We start from the raw sequence: 6,128 nt of genomic DNA, 5'->3' as shown, positions 1-6,128 counted from the left end.
CTTCCTATTAAACGCGAATGTTTGTCTGTATGAGTGGTTAGATGGATGAGTGGGTGTTTGTTACTCTTTCACGCAAAAACTACTGAACAGATTTTGATGAAACTTTACAGTAAAATAACTTATACATCAGAATACCTAAGCTATAAATTTCATGAGAATTTGTTAGGTAGCTGTTAGCTTGATCTCATTTCAATTACATAAAAACATCAGTTTAATTAAAATGAAACATGTATAATGTACATGAACATAGAAATAAAAAAACCAGGTCACTGGGGCGTGTAAATTGTATAGTATGTATACTAAAATGTATGGTTCTATATCCACTGAAATTATACCCTAATAACTTACAAATAGGAATCAATTTTAAACACTAGAGCCTAGTAGTTTAATATTTAGACCTATAAACAATTCCTGATCCAACAAAGTTCGAATCTTATTTATTTAAACTTTAGTGCAAATCTAAATATATATAACTCAAAGGTGACTGACATAGTGATCTATCAACGTATAGCCCAAACCACTGGACGGTTCGGGCTGAAATTTGGCATGCAGGTAGATTTTATAAAGTAGGCATCCGCTAAGAAAGGATTTTGATTAATTCAACCCCCAAAGGGATAAAATAGGGGATGAAAATTTGTATGAAACTTTGTCAATTTTTAAACCGATCGGGCTGAGACTTTGCATGCATAAAGCTAATATTACGTAGGCATCCCCTAAGAAAGGATTTTGATAAATTCCATCCCTAAGGGGATAAATTAACGCGAGCGAAGCCGCGGGCAAAAGCTAGTATACTATAAATGTGCATTTGACGGCCGCGGTGGTCTAGCGTGTTAGCATACCGTATTACTTTGCAATGGTCTTGGGTTCGATTCCTCGCATATTACTTACAAAATTTTCATAAATATGATTGTTTGTATTGATCTGGGTATTACCTATGTATATTATACCTATATGTATTTAAAAAACATTGTATTTATGTATTTATATTAATTGTCCAGTATCCATAACACAAACTCTGCTTAGCTCGGAACTAGATGGCGCTGTGTGAATGTCCAGTTTTGCTAATGTTATTAACTTTACATCAAAGTTCTCTACAGTCAGTAAGGCCAACTGAGTAATTACTAAGCGATGCATTATATTTAAAATAATAATGTGTGACAATTTTGTATTTGGCCAATAAAAATATTTGTTGAAAACAGAGTATGTAATATCGTTTTATTAATTTCTCTCGCCGTCAATACATATGTATATATGTATATATATATAATTGAAAGACCGCACAATTTCAATCATCATCATCATCATCATCAAAAAAAACTTATATCATATTTTTTTGTAAAAAAATATTTTTATACGTTTTATTCCAAAATACTCGGCTATATTTGGGCATGTCAAATCTTAGGATTAAGGACTAAGGTGTTCGCAACAGTATTTTGAAAATTAACTGCCATTTCTCACCTTTTGAACAGGAATCACAACTTACGAAGTGAGCTTCTTAGTGGCTGAAATAGGAATTCAATATATCATTTATTCATGTAGGACATTTTAGGCGCTTATCGTCAATGTTATACATTATAATTTTAATTTTTTCCCTACCGTCCAGTTCATTATATAGATCCAATTGAGAAGAACTGGCAAGAAACACAATTGAATTACTTTTTTTTTAAAAGCATTATAATTTTATGTGTTTTTATATATAAAACATTAAAAACACACCTATTACCAACAAAAACTACCGTAATATTCAAGTTCATTATTTTTCATATGGCTATAATTATTATTTTTTTTACACAATTATATTCCTGAGTATTCATATATATCAAATTAAATTGAACTACTTTCCAAGTTCTTTTATTACTTATTTATTTCACATTATTTCGTTTAGTTCATTTTATTAAAAAAATATACAATTTATTCAACCTCGAACATAGCTGAAAATCAGTGTTTTTTTTGAATTCTCCACACTGAGCTATGTTTATTTACTGTTATATTGTATATTATGTTGTAATTAAGCCTGTATGTGTGTAATAAGATACAAATAAAAACTATTATCTATCTTATCTATCTATATTTATATAGGTGTCCATGTCTTACATACATTAAATGAAAATCCAGTGCATGAACAACTATTGCTATGCACGTTCGTCATTCAAGTAATCGTTTAAATATGATTTAACAGATGTTTTAAATTTATTTAAAAGTCATTCCAACATATCCTTTGGTATCTTATTGTGAATTATTTATACCTATTCCCATAAAAGACCATTATTGACTATATTGACCATATATTTATACCTATTCCCATAAAAGGCCTATTGACTATTTCTAAACGATACTTGGGGATAGCAAGTTTGTCTTTAAATCTAGTATTAATATTATGAATATTGCTGTTCTTTGGAAATTAGTCAAGATTTTTATGAACATATGGGATATGTAATAATATTAGGAAAGAAAACATTTTCTTTTCCATGGATTGACCGTGCAGGTGCCGGGTCCATAATATGGCACTCCGGAATATGGAAATTCCGAGCAGTTCCCGATACTTGTGACCCGGGTGTAGGTTTACGGGGCGTCTTACTTTCAGTGCTGGTGTTTCTCCCCTGCCTAGCCAGATCTAGTAGGAGCCTGCTAGCGTAGTTTTAGATACACATTCTAGTATAGTTTTAGACAAGGTAAGATCTCTTAGAACAGGGGCGGATTGTGCATTTATGGGACCCTGTACTAAATCTACTTAAGGGCCTACCACCATACCTAATTATATATTATTACTCAATTAAAAAAATACACCGACCAAAATCGAGCGACCAGAAATTCCCCGTTCCTTTCGATAGACGCGCATTTACATGTGTTGATTGATCTCAGGGTGGCCAACCTTATGATAGGATTTTTAACATTCTATATTTTTTATATTCTAAATATCGTTAAGTGGGAACTGGGGCCCTTTGTATCCTCGGAGCTCTGGGCTGCAGCCCAAAAAGACCTTAGGTAGATCCGCCCCTGTCTTAGAAGGTTGTAGAGTGCAGGTTTTCGCTGGTATACCTTTCATTTCCACTTCGACCCCATATGAAGTAACCACATAAGTAATTTTAGTTATTTCGTTTATTAAATAATATAGTTAACAAAATGTAATAATACAACATGATAAATTTGATAATATTATATTTAAATTCATTAACTTAGCTATCTAATACATATTATAACAATAGAATTATAAATAAAATGAAACGTTGCTACACAATGTAGAATGTATAATATTTTCAGTTAAATTCGAGCATTTTTCAATACATAATTATAATGAATATTATTTACAAATAGGTTATTTGTTTATTGGCAACATCCAAATAAAACTAGTAATGGTTTATTTGAATTATGATTGAAAGTGTTCAAGTAATAAAACACAGTTAAATTCTTTGTTCTTTTTACATAAAACTGGCTGCTACCCGCAACTACGTCTGCACGCAACTTCATCCCTTATTTCTCTCCCTTTGGGTTATTTTTTAAGGTAAAATATAACGTATATCCGTATGATATAGTCTATATTCGTGTCTTGAATTAAGATTAGTTTCCGCACAGATTACAGGCAAACAGGCAGACAGACTATCGTATATATAATTTTAGTATGGATTAGTTTTTGAACTATCATAATCTGGTGGTCACACTATTCTCCCAAGTTTGAATTTAAAAATTAATCAGTATTATTGTAAACATGTATAATATTAATTTGAAAAGAATACGAGCTGAGTTTCTTTTCAGTTCTTCTCATCTCGAAATCATTCCGAACTGACGGTAGATTTGACATATCATAAGAGTCTGTAATAGACCTACATGAATAAAGAGATTTTAAATATGAATTATTTATTTGGTATTATAGCATCTGTATTTTTATAGGCACAAATGTTGTATATATAACTGTATTCATGAAAATTATAGATGCATCTAATATGTAGTTATTTTTCTTTATAATTAATATTATAAAAATAATAATTTAAAACATAAAAATGTGTGTGTTTGTTGTCTATTAGAGCATCAAGCGATTGTCATGAAATTTTACATTTTAGAATTGGAGCAGAAAATAATAATATGCTTTTTACCGGTTAATCAAACGAGCGAAACTGCGGGTAAAAACTAGTTGTTCATAGAGGAAAGAAAAAGTAGAAATATTTTATACATAACTAGCTTTTGCCCGCGGCTTCGCTCGCGTTAATTTATCCCCTTAGGGGTGGAATTTCTTAGCGGATGCGTACGTCATAATATCTACCTGCATGCCAAATTTCAGCCCGATCCGTCCAGTGGACTTGATATTCAAGACTTTATATAAATTCATTGCCAACACTGTGAAGAAATTATTATTGTTTTTAAGTTACGTTCCTTTTTTTTCCATATTCGTCCATCTCCTTTTCAGTGATGGAACAGGCAAAGATCCTTAGACCGTACAGCCTAGTCTACGTTTCAACTTCTTCATATTTGAACAAGTGATGAGGCCAGTTACGTTCCTTTTTAATAAGTTCGTTAGAACAGAGAGACAACATTTGACATTTATTATTATTTGACATTGGACATTGACTTCAATTTTTGTAATTTATATTGTAAAACTTTAAGTTGGGCTGAAAAGGACTTGTATCCAGAGCCGTAGAACATATAATATTAATAAAAAAAAAATATACTTGATTATCGAAATTAAACCTTCCGGACAGTGTCCATTAGGATTTAATTACTCTAACACCATATACTAGTAAATATAAACATAATATTGAAGAAATTCAATGTAAGAAACGTGGAGAGAATGGTTGATACAACAGCCTACCGAAATCCTTAATGCTAATAAAATTTACATATTTGAGATCAACATCAACAGACGTAGACACATTTAAATATAAATACGCTTATAATATCACATTTACTTTGGTACACAATCCATTTGTAAGTGCCGTTAAATGTTTCTTTTCAATGGCTGGAAGCTAACGCCTGAAAAAATTGGCAATTATTTCACTTACTCTGTATATTACAGAAATATATATATATATATATATATCTATGAATATAAAATTTCTATAACGCCATAAAAAGGTAATATAGCATTACGCTTTGATCTGGACACTTTCCTTTAAATAGTTTTGCATTTTTAATAAGAAATATAACTCACAATTGTACGGTATGTGGAAAAATTGAAGATTTTTTTCTTATTGCTATGGAATCTGCACGGAACGAGGCCAAAAGACGCGAATTGGTACCTTCTATTCCAAATGGCATCGGGCTCTGCATTAGTACTCTCAATAACCCATCGACTGAAGAGGCCATCAAAATTATTAATATACTCAAAGTTGGTATTAAAGAAACAAATGTACCATGATTTAGATATAACTACTCGCCCCGATTTCGCCCGGGTATGTATGGCATGTATTATATATATAAACCTTCCTCTTGAATCACTCTATCTATAAAAGAAACCGCTTCAAAATCCGTTGCGTAGTTTAAACGTAGGGACAGATAGCGACAGCCGCGCAAAGCCGGGGCGAGTAGTTTTACCATAAGATATTCTGCCGCTGTTATCCGTATTAGTCCCCATATAAATATACTCTGTTATGAAATCTTATGATACATAGTGCGTGTTGCATCTGAATGATGCGCAATACACCTCATATACCACTGAATATCTACTTCAACATTTTAGTTTCCTGTTTATAAGCTTTCACATATCATCAACATTAAAACGTAGTATTATTAGTGTTATCTATAACAAGTTCGCAGGTGATAGCGGCTGAAAATACATCAGCTGGTATTACCTATGTGTTTATTGATAGCGATCAATGAAACCTACAGGACATTGTATCAACAAATGACAAACTTAATCATAATAGGTTTATCGACTCTTGTCCAACTTGCGACCTTGTCCAAGTAAAAATATTAAAAATTTCCTATGTTTATAAAGGCCAGAGATATTCTAGATTCTATGACATGGTACATTAAATCACCAAATTTGTTCCAATTCGTAAGACCGTATGTTGAATAGAAATTACAAACGTATCTTAAGTCTTATTCAGAGGAATATTTCCACGCAAAAAATTGCCATGTAGATATTATGCAGCACTCGTTCTATCTCTATTTAGAGACCTTGCGTCTCCCCTCAC

The sequence above is a fragment of the Achroia grisella genome, unplaced genomic scaffold, assembly GCF_030625045.1.
Source record: "Achroia grisella isolate CSIRO2021 unplaced genomic scaffold, CSIRO_AGI_Agris_v1 utg1056, whole genome shotgun sequence".
NCBI classification, from domain to species: Eukaryota; Metazoa; Arthropoda; class Insecta; order Lepidoptera; family Pyralidae; genus Achroia; species Achroia grisella.
Note: the sequence above shows the minus strand (reverse complement) of the source record.